This window comes from Cetorhinus maximus, chromosome 1 (genome assembly GCF_964194155.1).
Source record: "Cetorhinus maximus chromosome 1, sCetMax3.hap1.1, whole genome shotgun sequence".
In the NCBI taxonomy this organism is placed as follows: Eukaryota; Metazoa; Chordata; class Chondrichthyes; order Lamniformes; family Cetorhinidae; genus Cetorhinus; species Cetorhinus maximus.
Genome location: NC_135879.1, coordinates 23382593 through 23404465, shown reverse-complemented (window position 1 = coordinate 23404465; position 21873 = coordinate 23382593).

The window sequence follows — 21873 nt, the reverse complement described above, 5'->3', positions numbered from 1 at the left end:
GGTGGATTTAAGTTTTGAACCTGATCCTGTGAGGGTTCTGTGGTTAATTCTGTGTTAGCTGCACTTTTACATCACTTGTGGCTTTCACGGCTGTGGTTTACCTGAAGCGGTATTGATTCCCCTTTTTTATTGTTACTGTGGGGATGGGTTTGTCCCCAGTCTTCCCCGTGTTCTTTTGAACACCACTGGCCACAGGAGGCTGACCAGCTTCTGCTGCACTGGAGTGTGGCTATTCAACTGGGTGAGGTATAGGGAGCTGTTTCTGTCCCTATTTAAATCTGAAAGAAAGTATCTGCTAACAAGACCTCTGGATCAGTTCCCTTCATTCTTTTTTGTAAATTCTATAGGCCCTTCTTGGCCTCTTTGAACTCTTCTGGCTTGGTTTTGGCCTCTTTAGCTTGTATGAGTTCGATTCTGTTCCTTTTTACCTTGGTAGGCCCTCTGCTGGCCCTTGAAAAGTCCTCTGGCTTTCCCTCTATTTCCCTATTCCTTATTGTCTCTATCGCTTCCCTGTAGGATGTTAGGGTGTTCTTCAGCTTTCTGCAGCTGAACAGCAATTTTTCTCTTTCCCTTTTGTTTCCCCAGGCTCTGTGGACTGACCTTCTGGGCACAAAACCTGGTGACCCATCAAGTCATTTCCCAACAACAGGTCTACTCCCCCTTTAGGTAAGCTCAGAACAACTCCGACCATCACTACACCAGTGACCCACTAGAAATGCAGGAAGGTCTGTGTGGGTTTTGATGGGAGTTCCAGAATTGTTGGTGGCAAGCTTCTGCTATGGGCTAATATGCATTGAGAATAGCAGCTTTTGTCTGATCATAACTGACAGAGCTGACAGCAGGCAGCGTGGGATAAACCTCATGGGCTTTTCCTACTGGCTGATATTTTAGCATGTGTGTCCAAAGTTCTGCTGGCCGTTGTAATTGAGCATCAGTTTCTCGAAGGCTGTGAAGCAAGTTTTCACATCCTCCTCTTCAAACTTGGGGTTCTCCCTAACTGCTGCAAACTGTCTCAGCTCCTGATCTATCTGTGTCTGCTTTTCGGTCTGGAAAGCATGCTCCTCCTTTCCCAGTAGGAATTCTCTTGCCTCCTTTTCCTTCTGAGTGTCCCTTTCTCTCTCTCTCTCTCTCTCTTTTTGCTGGACTTGCCTTTCTCTTGCCTGAAATTCTACCTCCAGCCTTTGCTCTCCTAGGCAAATTTTGGTTAAGCTAACCTGGTCTGATTCAAGTTTTATGTCTCCTGCCTGTTCTGAAACTGGTGTGAGGCCCAAATGCTTGGCCAGCAACTTTAGTAAATTGCGTCTCTGTGCTTTATTTCTTATATTAAGTTCTACCTGCTTAGCTAGGGCTTTTAGCTATTCTAAGTTTAGGGCCGCTAATTTTGACCAAGTTAAGTCCTCCTCTTGCAGAAGTGCTTTCACATCAAAAGTAGCCATCTCATTTTCTGTTGTTAGTACACACAAAGCTTACTGGTGTGATCCTTTTTCCTTTGATTCAACAATTTTGGCTTTACGTTACTTTTCCTTACTACTCCCAATTGTTTTAAAGTTAGATTTGGCTTGTTTACAATGGGTTGATCCCGGACTGCAAATCCAGGATTTATGCATTATTTTTTGCATTATGCAATTTATGCAAAATTTGCCTAGGAGAGCAAAGGCTGGAGGTAGAATTTCAGGCAAGAGAAAGGCAAGTCCAGCAAAAAGAGAGAGAGTGAGAGAGAGAAAGGGACACTCAGAAGGAAAAGGAGGCAAGAGAATTCCTAATGGGAGAGGAGGAGCATGCTTTCCAGACCGAAAAGCAGACACAGATAGATCAGGAGCTGAGACAGTTTGCAGCAGTTAGGGAGAACCCCAAGTTTGAAGAGGAGGATGTGAAAACTTGCTTCACAGCCTTCGAGAAACTGATGCTCAATTACAACGGCCAGCAGAACTTTGGACACACATGCTAAAATATCAGCCAGTAGGAAAAGCCCATGAGGTTTATCCCATGCTGCCTGCTGTCAGCTCTGTCACTTAAAGCCATGATCAAAGTGTTTCTATGTGAGGTGTGAGTGTTTCCTTACCCTGAAAGGGATTATTTCAATTTAAATACTTCCAGAATCAAGTCTTTTTTTAGAAAATTTTAAAAATAAGGAAGGTTATTTACTGCCCGACACAAGTTTACTCAGTCAACTCACAAACAAAATTTAGATACAAATAAAGAGAAAAAGTACAGTTACAAGCTCTAATTGTCTCAGTCGCTCTTTTATGGCAGGCTGGTAATTTCTTAGATGAGTTGATGACTTGGCTGGAGTAAAGGCCTTTAAAGCAGAGGTTTCTTAGTAAGCTGTGAAGCTTCTTGTAGTTAAATTGTCAGGAGGTTGGTTTTCAGCCGATCTTGAAGTTGGAACAGCTTGGAGAGAGTCCTTCCCCCACTTTCAAGGTATCGCTGTTTATTACCTTGGTTACTTAGCTGACCCACTGATTTTCTTCTGGCCCCTCTGTCCCTGCAGTGCTGATTCTTGCTGTATTATAAGCAGGCAACAAACATGGCTTCCTTACCCATGTGACCTGTTACAAGTCCAAAGACCTTTTCCAAATAAGGTGGTGTGTTAGGCTGATGAACATCTGTGTTCACACTTTGAGGGTTTGAGACAGCCAAGGTCTTTGTGATTAGTTGAGGGACCCTCAAAATACAATGAAAGGTTGATGGGATCCTCTTCACAATCATCTAATAACCACTAAGTTTCAATGTCCCTGGTGAAACATGGAGACAAGTTGCTTGCACACCCCATTGCCTGTAGGTTTTGGTCCATCCTTTATCAATGAGGCTTGTGAATTTCACAAGTGGCTGTGAGATTCCTTCACTCAGGTCCAAATTTAATCAGGTATTAGCCACAGACTCTGCTGTCTACAGTTCAGATGTCAAAAGTCATGCTGCAGCCATTTTAACAACTTTTGTGTTTACTTTTTAAAACATAGCTTTGAAATGTGCAATATCTTCATGCCTGTACTGGTCGTGACACCTGAAAAATGTCAAACTTAGCATTTAAGGTTTAGTAAATTAATAACACATACAAATATAGTGTCCAGCAAATCTTTGGTATGCTCCAATTGTATGAGGATTCTATGGGGTTTTTCATAGCACCAACACACTGAACCACCACAGGAAATTGAGGGCAGAATTTTGCCCTTGTCGGGCAGGTTCGGTGGGGGCAGTTGGTGATCAGGGCCGGACCACGATTTCACGCTGGCCGGCCAATTAAGGCCTGCCCAGCATAAGTCACACGCAGCAGCGCTCAGTGCTGCCTGTGCAGGTGGGGGAAGAGAGTGAGCACGAACTTCGTGCATGCACGCGAGTGAGCACTTGAAAATCTCCCTGAGGCACAGAGCTGCCTCAGGGAGATGAAGAGTTTTCCAAAAAAAGATAAAGATTTTTAAAAAGTTATAAAACATGTCCCCTCATGGACAGGATCTATAGGTCGGTGAGCAGGGGGCAGGGCCCGCTTGCTGACGGGTAAAATTACACAGGCTGATGTTGGGCGGAACTCCCAATGTCACCCCGTGTCATTTCCATTTTCAGATCAGCAGGGGCGCAGCCGAATCAGCTGTGCGTCCGCCAACCTGTCAACAGCCTATTGAGGCCATTGATAAAGTCATTAACCTCATTAATGGACCTGCCCGTCCAACCTAAGGGTTGACGGGCAGGCCGGGAGCCCTGGTGGGCTTAAGAAAAAGCATGAACCCTCATCCATGGGTTGGATGAGGTTTCATGAGGGTTTTTAACAATTTAATAAATATATGATTTAAAGTGATGGACATGCCCCAACTCATGTGACAGTCTCACATGAGAGGACATGTCAGGGAAATTTTGTTTTTGCACCTTTACCATTTTTAAATTTGGCGCCGATCTCCCTGAGGGAGCACTTAGCCTCAGCGAGATGAGTGCGCTCTTTCACGCTCATGCATGAACACACTCTCGGCTGAGGGAATTCCAGCCCCCACCCCACCCCCCATCCACACAAGGTGCGCATAGTGCTTCCTGATGGACATCACGCTGGGCGGGCCTTAATTGGCCCGCCCATGTAAAATGGCGGCGCGCCCCCAATCAGGGATGCCGATCAGGGGCGCGCCTGCCTGCACCCGCTCCTGCACTTCCCCCCCAACGGGGGGAAAATTCTTCCCCATGTGACTCTGTCACATGACTAGGGACACGTTATAAATGAAATTTGAAATTTTTTATTTTATTTTTATTGATGTTGGAAACTTCATCCTGTCCGTGGATGAGGTTTCCAAAAAAGTGCAAAGGCTGCTTGGCCTTTTCGCCTGCCCACCAACCATAAGGTTTGTTTCAATTACCTTGTTAATGTCCTTAACAGGCCTTTTAATTGTTGGCGGACGCGCTGCCGACTCTGGCGTATGCCTGCCGGCTGAAATATTGAGCGACTGTGCGTTGACATCGGGACGCTCGCCCAATGTCGACGCGTGTCATTTTACGCTCGAGCGGGTCAGGCGTGTCCCCGCCCACTGAGTTAAAAATTCTGCCTTGAGTGATGTTAGTTTGAGGGTCACATCTGTATTGTTCAAGTAGCTAGCAAAATGACAGATTATATTGGTGTCTCTGTAAGTATACCTCAGAGTGTTGGGGTGTGTGCTTCTGATCCATTCCAGGAGATTGAATTCCCTTCTCAATTATAAAACAAAAGAAAACCTGCATTTATATTTCATCTTATATGAGGACACCCCGAAGTATTTGCAATCAATGAAGTACTTTTGAATGTAATCACTATTTTAATGTAGGGATACATAGCAGCTAATAACCAATTCACACATAACAAGTTTGCACAAATGGGAGAATAATCAGATGATTTTTTTTAAGTAAAGGTGGTTGAGGCATAAGTATTGGCCAGAACACTGGAAAAAAAATCTCCTGTTCTTCGTTGATTAGCACCATTTGTTTAATGTCCAGAGGACAGACTAGGTTTTCAGTCCAATGTCTCATCCAGAAGGTGGTACCACCAACAGTACATCACTCATTGAGTACTGACATGGGTTATCAACCCAGATTATGCCTCACATCTCTGAAGTGGGGTTTGAACCACAGCTGTCTAAATCAGATGTGAGAGGTTATGGTAACACTGAGAATTTATGAAGCAGAGGTTGAACACCTCCCCATAGGAAAGCAGGGAGGTAAAATAACACTTCTCACTTCCTATTGCCCTATGTTAACTTTAAAGGAAGAACTCACTTTCTTCCCTTCAAAAAGGAAAACCAATTAAAATGCTCATACTCCATTAAAATTGCATTAAATGATTTCCATTCTAACCATTTTCAATTTGTAATGGCAGGTCTGGTTGTAATGTACATTTTATGTTTTGCCTTTAACATCTAAAAATTATTAAACTTCCTTATTTATATACATATTATATATCACATAACTTCCTTCATTTCATTTAGAGATAATCAGCTGATAATATTATAGATCTAAATTGAAAAAAGTAAATCAGCACCAATGGGTAAGTAGACTTTATAAAATGGTGTGGGTGGGAGGTGGAGAGAGATAGATAGTTTGTATTAAAATAGCAGACAGGAGAATATCATACAAATGCATTCAATATAATTTCTAGGCTCATATTTTTTCTAATATGATTAAGTATAATTCTCAATGCTGGAAATAATTTTGAGATCCAGATTACCTTGACTGATATTGACTGTTTGACTTCTCCAGGCTGTTGTACTTTACTGAATGATTCCGCTGTTCATCTTGTTGCAGGAGAATAATGCAAATATCAATACATCAAATTTATTGGATCAATTGATGACATTATATGAATCTTTAAATTTTATGCCAGCTATTCTTTTCAAAAGCTCTTTCTTACTCATATAATTCATATATGTGACAGCATACTTGTCATTATAAATTATGCCAATACTTACATGGACATCTGGCTTACATGTTTTATTTATATTTTGCAAAGCACACTGCAAAAAAAAAAATGGCAGCTGCTCAAATACTTGGCACTTGCTGGACGCTAATGGACACAATGCAGTTAGCTGCTGGCGGATTTCCCTCTGCTGCTATTTATTGCACTGGCAGTGTCTTCCAGCAGCAATGGCTAACAAAACGGTCTCCACATAATGTGGTAGTAGGATTTACAACTCCTGATTTGTGCATTGCCAGTCACAAGCAGAATTAACAGGCTCCTTGCTTTCAACAGCACAGTATGTTGGTTCTGTTGATGTACATGCTCCGTTAAGGCCACCTACAGATCATTTTCTGCATTATATTAAAGGACTCATAGCCCTTCTGTTAAGGTACACTGATAATTCAAATATAGACCACAGATATATGTTAAATAATTACAACATCTTCTAATTATTATTCTGAAAGAGCTGTGACTAGCTAGGAGAAGAGAATAATAGAAAATTGAAGTACAGTAACTAAAAGTGTTTTGTGTTAAACATGATCTGAACATGAAATAGCCAAGCCTTCCTGCGTTTCAATATTCAGTAAGTCAGATAACTTGCATGGGTGACAGAACTGTGCTTTTTGTACTTAGTACAAACCTATGAGGGTTTTAATGAAGTATGTTAGCATATTTCCTATGGTTATCGTCGCAACAAAGGATTGTTAGTCCTGCACTAATAACTTGTGCATGATTCTGGCTCAAGTGGATTTAAACAACAAACTTTTAGCATTCACTGGCTAATAACATGTTGTTTTTATACAACTTTTCGACAGTGTTACATTAAATGACAAGCAATTAATAGAACTTGTTTCCTCCAAGAATTTCAAGCTGATTAGGTTCTGTGCTTATGTCAGTTACCATTAAAGTAAAAGCACTTCAGACTGCCCACAAGACAATTCTAACCTTTGGAGGGGCCAAGCTACCTTGAGTTGCTTGTACTCAAACTGATATTTCCCCCAAGCTGTTGCTGGTCTGACCTGTCTAAGCAATTTCCGAATTGTTTTTGTTCTCTCCTCTTATCTGTTATTGTCTGGTTTTTTACATGTTCTCATAATACAAGCTCATGATATGGCCTCGTATTTTAGGTCATGGGTCTCCTAGCAACCAGTCCCTTTTCGAGGTATAGTTTTAAAACTTCAGCATTTTCTCGACATTTGTTCCCCGGCCAAAATGCTGGAGTAAAACAATCCGGCTTAACCCAGCCATTTGGATTAAAATAATCCAACATTTCCTCCTTTTGAAGCTGAGTGGAACCATTCTAGGTTAATACCCTTAAACTTTCTTTCTGCCCTCGTCTCAGATCATCTAGTTTATGTTGATTTAATATTGCATTTATATAAGCAATCATAACTTTCTAAATTTCTTTAGAACAATATGTCATTATACAGACAAAGAAAATCATAATGCTGTCTTTCTTATTTTAAAGAAACCATGGCTTCTCCAGTTCTCCCGGTACCCATATCCATAGGCCATCTTTGCAAAGTATTACTTCTCCCTAGCCCTCAATTATCTCAATTTTATTGCTGACTCAAAGGAACCCAATCTTGAATTTTGTAAATCCAAGCTCCATGCCCATCTTTACTTTTCATTTCAAACTCTGACAGGTACCAGTGTGTTTAATTGTATCCTGATAATTAGTTAGTTTCTCTAAGGAACATGAATCAATGTATTGATTCCAAAGTTTTCTCCCTCTCCTGGGCCACATTTGTGCTGCTGTTAAGTAACTAAGCATGTCTGAGACCCGTACTTCACAGCTTCACACTACAATCCTGCATGCAAGTTGCCTCACATTTACAAACGCACACACACACACACAAACATACATATGAAAATCATGCAATGCATGACCTCCAATACAAGTCATTCTTGGGTTTTCAGGTTGTCTAATCAGGAGATTGTGAGGCCGGAGGTTGGAGATCTATGCTCATTCCCCCTGACATGACATTTCTGCTAATGGCCAGCCAGGCTGTCAATCAAATATTCCCACCTACACTTTTCTGACATTTTACAGAAAAAGTTCCCATTTAGTAGTGTAATTTTACTGTTTCCACTTTATATCATAAATGGCTTCCTCTCATTCAATTCTACACCTTAATTACCATTTCATCTCTTTCATTAGTCATGGAGAAACTTTACTGTCCAATACAACATTAAAGATAGAAAACCCTATAGATTAGACATTTCAATCTGGTGCAAGTTTTGGTACATATTGTTTGTTTATTTTTGAGAACCTTTTATTTCACAAAATTTTGTGCCTGAGGTCTTTTTATCATTTCAAAACGTTCCCATATCCAAAGAGCAGTATTGTTAGACTGGTCAATGTTCATTTTATTTCCCCCAAAACCTCTTCCTTGGCATATTGCATCTCACCTGCATTAATTTTTACTATTAAAATTTGATTATCCCCTTCAATTTTGGGGTCAAAATCCTGGAACTCCCTCCCTAACAGCACAGTGGGTGTACCTACACTACATGGACTGCAGCGGTTCAAGAAGGCAGCTCACCACCACCTTCCCAAGGGCAACTAGGCATGGGCAATAAATGCTGGCCTTGCCAGTGAAGCATCTATTCAGCACCCTGTGAATGAATAAAAAAAAAGCTCATGTTTAATTTTCCATTCTCAAATGCTTGAAACAGCAACTCAGATCAATTTGTCTGGTTAATTCCAATTTCAGAAACAAAAGGTTCCCGGGCTTAATATTTTTACATTAGAGAGAGAACTCCTTGCAATTTCTTTTGAAGCACTTTGTCTCAGAAGGTAAAACATGACCCTGAATGGTTTTAAGTCCAATTTGAAAGGTAAAATCTGAAACCCAAATCACTTCATGTTGTGAAATTTGATGTCTGCAAAGAAGATGTCACATTCTTAAAACTATTAGATGTCTTGCTGTACCATCAACATTGATGCAATCCAGAAAGCCATGGTACCCTACTTTTAAAAGAAGAGAATCCATCGTGACGTTTCTTGATGTTAATTCATGATTTTCTTTTGTTACTGTGGGGAAAATACCCACTCAGATTAAGAAACCTAAAATTTAATAATGCCCAATTTATAAATTCACATTCAGCAATAGAAAGATTGTTCTGTGGTAAAATTAAAAAGAGCTGTCAGCAGAAAGGGTTAATTTCTTGGTTTATTAGAAGGTAATGTCAAGCACAAAATGCATTACTTCATGTAAATTAAAAAGCACTTTTTTGATAGAGAAAGAGCCAAACTCTATTTTACTTTTCTTTCAAATGCTTTAAACCTTTAAAACTTCCTTAGGAGTTAACTCTTTCATTAGCTGGTCCAGCCCAATTACAAGATATCTCCAGCTTGTTGCCATAGAGATAGCAAATTCCACTTCGAGTCATTAAACATTGAAGGAATTCAAACAACTAATTTTTGTATGTGATAGTCTCAGACATAATTAGAGATTTCCATATTAACTTACAATAAACAGAATTTCATGTGTCCACAATGTAGGTCGGATTTTCACCATTTAATTGTAATGCCTATCCATTCAGACCAATATTTAATTAACTAAATACCATACTCAATGGATATAAACTTGTTAAAATAGCACAAGCTTACAGAAACCCAGTATATTAGTGTTCGATCCTAGTCACCAGTTTGCTGGATCCTGTTCGCACACTTCTTGTAAGGCTTGGCCTGTTTGGTACAAATGATAGAGTTGAGTGGCAGACATGTCATAGGTAGAAACTCTGGCCAGAATTTTACACTTGTCGGTTGGGCCAGACTCGGCGGCGGGCGGGCGGCCGATTGCCGCTGGCGAACGGGCCGCGCCACCATTTTCCGCGGGTGGGCCAATTAAGGCCCACCCCGCGGGTAAGCAACTCCCGTGGAGAACGGGAAAATAGTCGCGGGGGCGGGCGGCCTCAGGCTGCCGATTCCAATGGGGAGCCGGCAGCCTGTTTAAAGAGTGGCCAGGCAGCTTGCTTGAGGCAGTGCACCATGGCTACTCATGGAGAGAGGGAGGGAGGTCCAAGTGGAGAGCAGCATGAGCAGGAGGAGGGGGGCAGGCTGCAGGAGAGGCCAGCGGGGGGGCCACAATGCCCCCAGATTATCAGACGTGTGCCTTGCTGTCCTCCTGCAAGAGGTGGGAAACTGGCGTCAGATTCTGTTTCCTGAGGATGGGAGGAGGAGGGCCCCCCCATGTCACCAGCCAGGCGTGGGAGGAGATGGGTGAGGCTGTAAGTGCCCATGATGATGTCTGGCGCACTGGCACACAGTACAGAAAACGATTCAATGATTTGCTGCGCTCCGGACGGGTGAGTACCATGTCTGTCTTGGCCATTTGACCCAGAAGGCAGCCTTAGCCTCCCCCCTACCATGTATTGCTGTTGTTACTGTTAAGGGCATCTGTGCACACTGGGTGGGCAAACGGGTACTGACCATGCTTACACCAGCCTTAGTGGTTGAGGAGAAGAAGGGTTCTCCCCGCAGCATATGTTGGTTTCTGTGGCATTTGAGTAGTTTGGGGGCAACCTGCAGGGGAGGCAGATAGACACATACTCAGAACTCCAACACATGTTATATTGATGGTAATGACATGGCCCAAGGGGTGCCTCAAGGTGTTTTAGGCAAGTGCCATCTGCTGGCATCGGCACCGCACCTAGTTGCGCCCCCTTGCCATGGGCACTAAGACCCATATGCTATTCAAAGTGATGGACGCTGAAAGTGTCCGAGGGGACCGTTGGGGGAGGGGTTGGGACCAGCCGTACTATCTTCTGGGGACTGATCACCAGTGGTGTGGACAGGAGCCGCTGGAGGCCTCAGATGGGCCACTATGGTTGGGGTGCGGCGTGGGCGTGCGGAGTACATGAGCGATCAGCCCCAATAAATCCTCTTCTCTGTTTTGCAGGCAAAAAGTAACCACAATGCCCAGGGGCGCCTGAGGACTGGAGGTGGGCGCGCCATCCTCCAGTGCCTCACACCCTTCCAGGAGCAGGCCATGGAGCTAGGCAGGAGGCAGGAGGCCAGGGCGGCCGGGGGCGGCGAGGCTGGGGTCCAGCGGGCAGGTATTTGAGGTCCACAGTCCCATTCACTCTGTCTGCCCACCATTCAAACCACATCATTGCTGCAACTGTTAATGCTGCAACAATGCTCATTCATAGACTGAGACATTCTGATGTTTGGGTTATACAGGAAGGACCCTCGTCCCCTTGAGGAATCGTGTCTCCACCACCTTCCAAAGTCATCTTATCCCATTTGTGACCACTATCACCATGGTCTATCATGCCATTGGATCACTGCTGCACAGCCAAAGACTGATTCCATTCTAGGGGGCTTGGGACTTCCTGCACCCTTTCAGCCAGTGCGCCCCACATTACTTTGTCCAAAAGGTCCTCAGCACCTCAGCTGTGAACCTCATGGCACTCAACTTAGATGAATGCCACCACGTTACTCATCCCTGCGCCAAGGGGAAATGTTGCCTTCTGGATGCCCGGTCTATGCCCCTCCTTACAGAATGAAGGGCAATAATATGACCTCTCAATCTCCTGTGTTCGGCGGAAAATGACACAACTGTTTGAGATGTTTCCTCAGCCCCGCAACTATCTAGGCAACAATACATCCACATCAGGTACCCCTGCACTCTCCCCACTCCTATGGTTCAGAACAAGCCATGAGGCGTTCCTGAAGCCATCTGACCAGCCTGTTTGCATGTGTGTTTAATGGTTGGGACCCATCTTGACTCCTTTCCACCTCACCAATGTTCTTCTCCTTCGGGTCTTTAAGGGTGAGTGACTTATGAGGCTGGGTGGGAAAGGGATGAAAGGTTGAAGTGAATGAACGCTAACTGATGCACTGTCCTTGTTGTTAATTTCAGCATCACCACCAGAGTGACCCACACGTCCGCACCACAGGCCCCCTCCACACCTGAGGGGCAACATGTGCAACTTGCAGCACACCATTTCAGCCAGCCAGGCACCAGCGCAGACACACACACCTCGGTGGGGACATTGACGTCGGCTAGTGTCCCGGGTCACAGTGGAGAGGGCACATCACGATCGCTGGAGGAGATGGTAGGGGTAGAGAGTGCTGATGGCTCCAGCAGCCAGAGGGCTGCAGGGGACGAGGCACATGCTGAGTCCGGCACTGATGAGGTGCCTTTGGAGTTGTCCCCAATGCAGCAGCTGCAGGACAGGCAGCAGGAAGTGCATCTGGCAGGGTTGCATGAGGGAATGGTTCAGTTGCTCTCTGCGATGGAGGAGTCTAGGCAGAGTGTACATGAAGATTTGGCCCTCAGGGCAGAGCTTCAGGCTTCCTTCAATGAGAGATTGGAGACTCTCATAGAGAGGGGCTTTAACCGAATGGATCAAAATATGATTGGGATACGCTCTGACCTGCAAGCCCTCACAGCGGTACTGGCCCACAGGTGGTCTTTCCCATTGCGGGAGATGTTGTGGACACTAAGCACTGGCACTCAGTGCCCATGCATCTGCGGTGAGCAGGGAAGTCGAAATGGACCTCACGTCGGCACAGCAGCTGCCTGTCATCGCTGCGAGCTCCTCTCATGGTGCTCCGGATGAGGACAGCAGCTCCTTCGCCCCTCTACCAGTCAACGTTGCTTCCGTTGAGGCTTCGACAACTGGGGAGGTGCCAGTTCAAGAACTGGTCACTCCCTCCCAGGTGGGGCCATCACAGGCTCCACAGGCCAGAGGACGCCCGCTAAGGTAATCAACGCCAACAGGACAGCAGAGTCAGCAGGCTGTCTCATAAGCCTCTCCGAGCGATGGGACGGCACCAAGATGTAGCACCCAGAAACGTAAGCATAAGTCACCTTAGGCACTCCCCGGGTATGTCACTGGTGATTTTGTGTTGGCCTTAGAATAGGGACCTATTTTTCTGTCATTGTGAAATAACCATATGTGCTTTAATTTTGGACACAATAAAGTCCACCTTTGTTACCATGGCTGAGGGTCTTTTCATTGTGGTGCTTTTTTCCTTTTCACATAATTATCATGAGTGTTTGAGTGGACATGGATGTTTCTATACTAAGGCCTTATTTGCAGCTGATAGGGCGGAAGAGGTAGCACCTAAGTCCCACGCATGGAAGTTCCAGGCAATGCTGGTCCTGCTGATCCATGTGTGTGGAGCTAGCTGAAGGTACTTTGGATTAAATTGTCCCGGGTGTTCCTGCTCCTTGATGTAAACACAGGTCGTTGTTCTGCCCCTCATCATTGCCCTGTGTTTCCTCATCCTCTGAGGCACTGCTGGATTCATCATGTGCAGCCTCATCCAGGGCATCAAGGTCTTCATCGTCAATTCCATCCCCCCTTTCCAGCGCAAGATTGTGCAGAGCGCAGCAGACTACCACTATCACAGAGACATGATCTGGGGGGTACTGGAGTGCGGCCCTGAGCTTTCAAGGCAACGGAAGCGCATCTTGAGAAGACCGATGGTTCTCTCCACCACAGTCCTTGTGGAGCCGTGGCTCCTATTGTAACGCTGCTCAGCTTCTGTTCTTGGATGGCGGAGAGGTGCCATGAGCCACCTTCTGAGGGGATAGCCCTTGTCACCCAGCAGCCAACCATCCAGCCGGGCTGGAGCACTGAAGAGCCCCGGCACCTGGGAGTGTCTGAGGATGTAGGCGTCGCGGGAGCTGCCTGGGTACCTTGCACAGACTTGTAGAATCAGCATCCTGTGATCACACACTATCTGCACGTTCATGGAGTGGAAGCCCTTCCTGTTGACGAAGGCACCGGGCTCACCTGCTGGCGCCTTGATAGCCACATGTGTACAGTCTATAGCACCCTGGACGCGGGGTAAGCCAGCAATGGCCGCGAAGCCTCTGGCTCACTGTGTCTGACTTGCCTGGTCACAGCGGAAATGGATGAAGGTGGATACCCATCTGAAAAGAGCACCTGTAACCTGCTTGACACAAGTGTGGACAGCTGATTGGGAGACACCACAAAGATCACCCACCGAGCCCTGGAAGGAGCCAGATGCATAAAAGTGGAGGGCAACTGTGACCTTCAGAGCCGCTGGCATGGGGTGTCCTCCCACACAGTTAGGGGAGATCTCAGGGCCAATCATCTGACAGATATAGTTGACTGTCTGCCTTGAGAGTCGGAGCCTCCTTCGGCACTGCACCTCAGTCATATTGAGGTAGCTGCTTCGCCGCCTGTATACCCTGGCAACAGGATAGTGGCATCTTCTGTGGACCTTTGCACCTTGGACAACCTCTTGGCACTGTGCCCCTTGTGCCTGCGCCTGGCTCCCAAAGGTAGCTCCCCTGGAGGCTGATTGCCCAGTCTTGGCCTCCTCCTTATTCTATCCCTCCCCTCCTCCTCAGAGGAGCTGCCTCCAGCAGAAAGGTCAGAACCCATATCCCCAGGCTAAATGGAGGCCTTGGGAAAGCTGCAGGCCCGAGAAAGATTACTGTCTGCAGACTGGTTTCAAAGTACACAAGAAGCTCTTGGAAATCGATGAGAACTACTAACAATCACACAGGCAACTTTTAAACACTTTCAACTATTATAACTTTGTCAAAAACATGAACAGCCCCTCTGAGTCCACATATCCCGACATTGCAAAAGTTTTCTTAAATAATCTCCTACCCGCCTTCCCATTGGGCCAGTGCACCGACCCGAAGTTCGCACGGGCCCCTCAAAATTGTACACAATTGGCAAGTTAAGGGGCTTAATCAGCCCTTCAATTAATGGCGGACGAACTGAGCGCACCCGCCCACCGAAATATCGCGATGGCGCGGGCTGACGTTGGCACGCTCGTGCGATGTAAGCGCGCGACATTATACGCGCTGACGTGCGGGTTACGCCACCTGCACATCAGCCAGAAAATTCTGCCCTCTGTGTTTATTTACAAAGGTACACAACAGTGACTAACACTTCAGACTCCATCTCTACACTGCTGCTACTAATTATTGACGACAGACTACTAACTATAGAGGTAGCCCACGCTACTCCGCTATTGGATACTAGGATTAGGTGATCTTCCACTGTAACATTCTTCTTAAAGGCATATTACACATCAATTACTCATTGTTCTTCTTTGTTATTACTTTAGGTGCCGTTCTAAATTACTGTAAAAATACTGAATGTAACTGAAAAAAATATTCTTCATAAACTAACTTTTTGTAACATTCATACAAACTGATAAGAGGTTGGGCCTGCAGCAATGTCTGGTCCTTTACATGTTATGATAATACCAGACCATAATATGGCCTTGCATGTGAGGGAGTGGGTCTCCTAGCAACCAGGTCCTTAACGGGATGTTGTTTTGAAACTTCAGCGTTGCCTCCACATTTGCTCTCTGGACAAAATGCTGAAGCCAAAGCCAAGTGGGCAACCAAACATTTGAACCACTTTAACATATTGTAATCGATAATTGTTTACACTGGTGGAGTATTCAGTTTGAAGAAAATCGGCAAAAGAGCCAGGAGCCACGGCTTGTTGTAGTCTGGAATGCCCTGCCTGAAAGGGTGGGGAAAGCAGATACAGTTGTAATTTTCAAGAAGACAGTTGCATAGATGCATGAAAAGGAAAAAAAAAATGCAGAGAAATGAGGTAAGAGCAAGAGAGTGGGACTAATTGGGATTGCTCAAAGTCCCAGCACGGGAACGATGGGGCAGAAGATTTTTTCCTATGCTGTATAATTCTATAAAACCCTAGAACTGCTTTTAAGAGCCCCCTGTGACAGGTTTGCAGCTGGGGGGGAGGGGGGGTGACATGTGTACCGTGTTTGTCAACTGCAGCCTGCCTGTGGGCCAATTAAGGGCCTTAAGTGGTCAACTAATTCCCATTTAAGGGCCTCATCCCATCACAACAGGGATATAACCAGCAGTGGGGCAGTACCTTGCCAAGTGTCCAGCCTGGCAACTTTCATCAAGTGGTGGGCAAGGGGTTGGTGGGGGGGGGGTGCCTCCATAATGGGCCTCAAGCCCATCGGAGGGACCCCTGTAGAATCCTCCCCCTCCCCCTCTCCCCCCCTTGGCCTATCTACACAGCTACCCCCCTACTCGCTACCCTCGCCAGGGTCTGCCAGCCTGGCCCAGGCTGTTGCTTTCCATACTTACCTTTCACTCTACCTCTTCATGGCCAGGACCTGGTTGCAGTCCCAACAGCGGCCACTGCACCTGGTGGCGCTGCTTAGACTGGAGAGCAGCCTGCCACCTGATTGGCCAGAAACACTGAGAGGCGGGACTTCATGCCGAGCTGGGTGCAGAAGTTTCACCTCTTGGCAATTAATACCCTTCTGAGCATTAAATGCCTGTGGGATGAGCTGTCAGAGAGGGGTGGGACAGGGATTCCAGTACCCTGTTAAACCCAGACCCAATGACTGATTCCTCAGCAGCCCTCTGTACCATGAGTGAAAGGTTAATTTAAATCACCAGCATATCTCCATTCCATTCAAAATGCCAGGATCCAAAACGGCTTATGGCTTATCATTTCCACCCAAAGTAGATGTGCGTTCATATTAGAAGTTCTTACGAGTTCCATTAATCTATGGGCAGGAAAAAGTTAATGAGCTGAAAATCTATTCCTTCAGAGAATAGTTTCAATGTAACCGCAGTGGAAGTATGCCGCAAGGACAAGAGATTAACTGGGACCCTGGAACTTCAGGTTGCAGTCTAACATCAGGATTTCTGTCAGACCTGTAAGGGGCAGAGCCTCCACTTGCCTCTTATAAGGGCAGCAGTACAAGAGGAGTATGGTTTTGTTGAGTCTCAGCATACTAGGACACTAAGCCAAGACATTAGGCCCCAACTTGGGGTCCAGGCTGGGATCATAGCCTAGAACCTTATACATAAATTTGTTAAATGACAATACATTTCTGGCAAAGAGAGGGGAATGTACTGCAATGTCTTTGAATGATATGCTTACCACAGTTAGAATAGCTGGCAGTGTGTGCAAGCTGTGAGATATGAGTGTGGGGCTATGTGCAGCGCTAGCTGTGCGAGGGTGAGCTGAGGCTATGAATCTGCTTGATATAGATTGCAAGTAGATGAGTGATGGTGGTGTGGTGGATTGTGCGGTATGTGAGGTGAGTGTTTGATTTGCAAGTAGATGATATGTGAAGATGCTTTCAGTGATCTTCACCACTCGTGTGAGCTCTTTAAACTTCTTATGGTGTTGTATCCAGGTCCTGGGGCTGTACTGCTGGCATTAGCTGAAATAGCTTTCTGCTCTCACTGCCTTCATAGTATGTGCCTGAAGGGGCTTTCTAGTCCCCTGAGGGAATTGGGCCTGTCTCTCTCTCCTCCTGTCCACCTCCTGCATCATGGCCTCCAGTATTGCAAAGAAGGCTGGGATACTCTTTCTGGCCTGTTGCACCATTTTTCAAGGTTCCTCCTTCCCTTGAACTCCTTTTTCACTGTTTCCTGCCCTTGCAGTAACCAGAGATGCAGGCTGGATTTAAGTGGTGCTAACCTCATACGAAATAGAGCCACACAGCAATGCGTTCAGCTGGTCTGTGCACCATAAAGTGCTGGGAAGACTCAGCAGGTCTGACAGCATCTGTGGAGGGAAAGACAGAGTTAACGTTTCGAGTCCATATGGCTAAAGAGTCATGCAGACTCAAAACTTTAACTCTGTCTTTCTCTCCACAGATGCTGTCAGACCTACTGAGTTTTTCCAGCATTTTTTGTTTTTGAAGCACATAGTTTACCTTTGTTTTGATTTGTGTGCATTGCTTTTCCAGGCCAGTCTTGTCCAACCAACGACCCGTGGGCAGCAATGCGGCCAGCGAAACCCCTCTTTGTGGCCCCCGAACGATTGTTGAAAATTCCGGTAAAAGGGGTCAGTGAGTTTGAAGATTTCTGCAGGGGGGCTGCTCCTCCATATTTTTCTCCTACATTTGCTGCTGGTAGGCTCACTTCTCACATGGGAGAGAAACAGGCTGTGATCAGAGAAGCAGCAAAGACCAGCAACTGCGAGTTTACAAAGATAGAGACACTCTAGAGCACATGGGGCCTCTGCTCACCCATGTTTCCCTATGGCTCCGGCCACTTTCCTCCAGCTCCCGGTGCTCTGGCCTGGCTGCAGCCACCTTCTCCTGGCTGCCCATGGTTCTTCTTGCATTCCCCGGCTGTTTTCTGCATTCTCTGGCTGTTCTCCATGTTCCCCCAGTTTCCCCCTCGTTCCCCAGCTTTCTCCATGTTCCCCTGGCTGCTCCTTGCATTCCTCCTGCTGTTCTCCGCATTCCTCCAGCTGTTCCCCACATTCCCCCGGTTGTTCACCGGCTCTCCCCATTTCCCCCCATTTCTCAGCCCATTCCTCTGTGGACGCCGCTAGGCCTCAGGTCTTGCTCCAGGTCTCTCTCCTGCTCTCATTGCACCTACCCCCACCTTCAGCCGATTTAGTGAGGAAGGGTGAGTAAACGAGTGAGAGTGAGGGTGGCTGATTGAGTGTGAGGGAGGCTGAATGTGAGGGAGACTGAGTAAGTGTAGGTGGGTGGTTGAGTGAGTGTGGATGGGTGGCTGAGTAAGTGTGGTTGGGTCGGCGGGAGGATGGGGATGAGGGTGAGTGGGGATGGGTTGTGTGAGAGAGAGAGATGGATGAGAGGCAGGGGAGACTGATTGTCTGGCTCACTCCCAGTCTCAAGGTTGTTGTTCATCCTCTCCCCCACACACCAACAGTCACTCTCACCCACTCTCACAGAGGTTCAGGATGAGTGATTGAGCACCCTGAGATTGGGAGTGAGCTGGACACTTCATTGAAACCTTTAAGATGCTGTGGGGCCTTGACAGGGTGGATATGGAGAGGATGTTTTCTCTTGTGGGAGAATCTAGAACTAGGGCTCACTGTTTAAAAATAAGGGGGTGCTCATTTAAAACAGGGGTGAGGAGAATTTTTTTCTCTCAGAGGGTATTGAGTCTTTAGAACTCTCTCCCTCAAAAGGCGGTGGAAGCAGAGTCTTTGAATATTTTTAAGACAGAGCTAGATAGATTCTTGATTAACAAGGAAGTGAAAAGCTATCGGGTGTAGGCAGGAATGTGGGCTTGAGGTTACAATCAGATCAGCCATGATCTTATTGAATGGGGGAGCAGGGTTGAGGGGCCAAATGGCCCACTCTTGCTCCTAATTCGTATGTTCTTATGTTCGTATTTATGGACACACACACTCTTTGTATATAATCCATCAGATTTCTACTTCTCTTTAGCTCTGAAGAAGACTCATATGAATTTGAAACATTAACGCTCTCTCCACAGATCCTGCCAGACTTGCTGAGCTTTTCCAGTACTTTCTGTTTTTATATCGGATTTCCAGCACAGCTGTATTTTGGTTTTACACACACTCTCACCCTTCCACACTCTAATGGTCGTCTTTATCACTCTTTTTTTTGATCATCAATTTATTGTTGTGACTTTTTTTGCTCAGCAAGTTGTTTCTTTTCATACATCAGCTGTATTTTTTTGAATTAAAATTTAATGTTGTGTCAAACCTTATCTTTCTGAAATTTGCTCATAGGCTCCCTGAGTGTTAGAAATATTGAAATGTGGCCCCCCCACACAAAAAGGTTGGACAAGCCTGCTATAGTCTCCAGCTCCACTTAAAGGGCTTTAGTATATAATCTATACTGATACCTCAATGTAGTACCAGGGGAATGCTAGATTGTCAAAGGTGCCATCTCATAGATGAGATGTTTAAAACCAGTCCTCATTTGCCTCCAAAAGATCCTATGGTACTATTGAAGATGAGCAGGATAGATTCCCTGGTGAACATTTATCCCTCAAAGAACATAAAAAAAACCCAGAATAACAGATCAGTTATCAAAGTAATGTTTGGGGCATCTTGCCATAGACAAATTGATAACCGCACTTTGCGGCAAAACAACATGACTACACTTCAAAACAATTTACCAGTTGTGAAACGCTTGCGAAAGTCCAAGATAGAATCATAGAATGGTTACAACATAGAAGGAGGCCAGTCAGCTCACTAAGTCCATGCCAGATCTCTGAAAGACTAATTTAGCCAGTCCCACTCCCATATATAAATGAAAGTTCGTCCTTCATTTCTAAGGCATCACTGTTTAACATGATCCTATTATCAAGCTAAGACTTGCCCATTCTCAGTGTATAACTGTGCATGACCCAATAGATGTGACACATACACAATTTAATAAAACTGAAACTAGGAACCTTAGAACCTTTACAAAAGGTTTGTTTCAAGCCTTTTGTCACACTAAAGCACCAAACAGTGACTCTGAAGATGCTTGGTATTGTTTCACCAGCAGAATTACAAAAAAGGGACAGTGAACATATCTCTTAGCCCTGTTGGACTATGTGGAGTCAGGGTGGGGTTACTAATTGAATGTAAGAAATGCAGTGGTAGATTAATTGCCACTCAAGTGCACTTGCCTCTTTGCAAGAAGGTCAAACAGGCAAAGAAGCTGTATTTCTTTCTGAGATCTTCAAAACCGGGGCCCTAACCTGGAGGCCTCATTAGAACCTCACTTCCAAGTTTGAGTTGCTCTATACACACAGAGTTCACCCTGGCATCCAGTAGTAGGGAGGTCTGTGCCAAAAAAAATTCCCATGTGTGAAATCCTTTCCTTGGTCCTATCATCTCGAACATAATGGGCCATACTTAGGGTGGTCAGGTTCAAATTTTGCTGAACCATCATTCATTTTATATCAGAGTCACCTCTGCACCCCAAGTAATTCAGGTCCACTGCCTTATCATATATTTCAAAAGTGGTGAAGACATTCAATTTGATTCTTTTTGAATTGCAAATAAAAGAAATGACCTACTTTATATCTTGGTAATGCTTCAGTCTTCTTATCAATGTTTTTAAATTTCTTTATTGATTGTTAATAGCTAAATATTGCCAAGATACAAGATACAACAATATTGAGCAAGTGAATGTCCATTCAAGGGATTACTTATAATGAACACTTTCATTCCATCCTTCTCTGTTGCTTTAGGATCAATCCATTTTTGCAGATATCAGTCTATCAGAGTACACAAAGCTGATTGAAATCACATTGCATCATCCAATTTTCTTTCAAACCTTTCAAGTATATCTTCTCTCAGCAGTAAACAGTGATCGCTCTTTGACATGTTCCATTGTGTCTGTGAAACGAGCCTGAGGGCAAGAAATTGGATTATGATGCACCCAATTTAAAAGCATAAAATGGATGCTTAAGGGTCCAACATGGAAAGCATTGTATTCATTCTGCACCAAAATAGTGCCAGCCGCCATATTCTTTGGGCTCCTCCATTAGTGTGCAAGGGTGTTAGGCCTTTGCAATTTTAATTGGGGACTTAGACCCTATTTCAGCCCCCTGCAGAATTGGTAGGTGAATGTCTGCAGTATTCACCATGCACACTGTGGTCATTTTCTTCAAGCGTTTGGCAACAAAACCAATGCTTGCATTTAGTATCATCTCAAAATATTGCTGGCAAAACAATTTAAATTTCTAAAGCACTGCACATATATTGAAATATATCTCATAGTACTTTGCCCAGCAAAGGAATGATAGTGGCTGCTGATGGAGGGAAGATAAAGGGGGCAGCTGCTGTCAGTGATTCTACGCCTCTCCATTGGTGCACTGTTGAAGCCCCGCCCCTCAATCTGAAATCAATTCTGTCAGACAGAGGGCAGAGTTTTGCCGTCGGCGAGCAGGAGGCGGGGCCCACTTGCCGATGCGTAAAATATCACGGGAGGATGTCGGGTGGAACCCCCGATGTCACCCCGCCCCATTTAAATTTTCAGGAAGGCGGGCCCGCAGCAATATCAGCTGTGTGCCCACCGACCTGTCAGTGGCCAATTGAGGCCATTGACAGGATCAATTATACAATTAAAGGACCTGCCCGTCCAACCTTAAGGTTGGTGGGCAGGCCAGGAGCCCCGGCAGGCAATAGATAAAACATGAAACCTCATCCACCGGAGGGATGAGGTTTCATTTAGGGTTTTAAAAAGTTTAATAAACTTATTATGTAAATTATGAACATGTCTT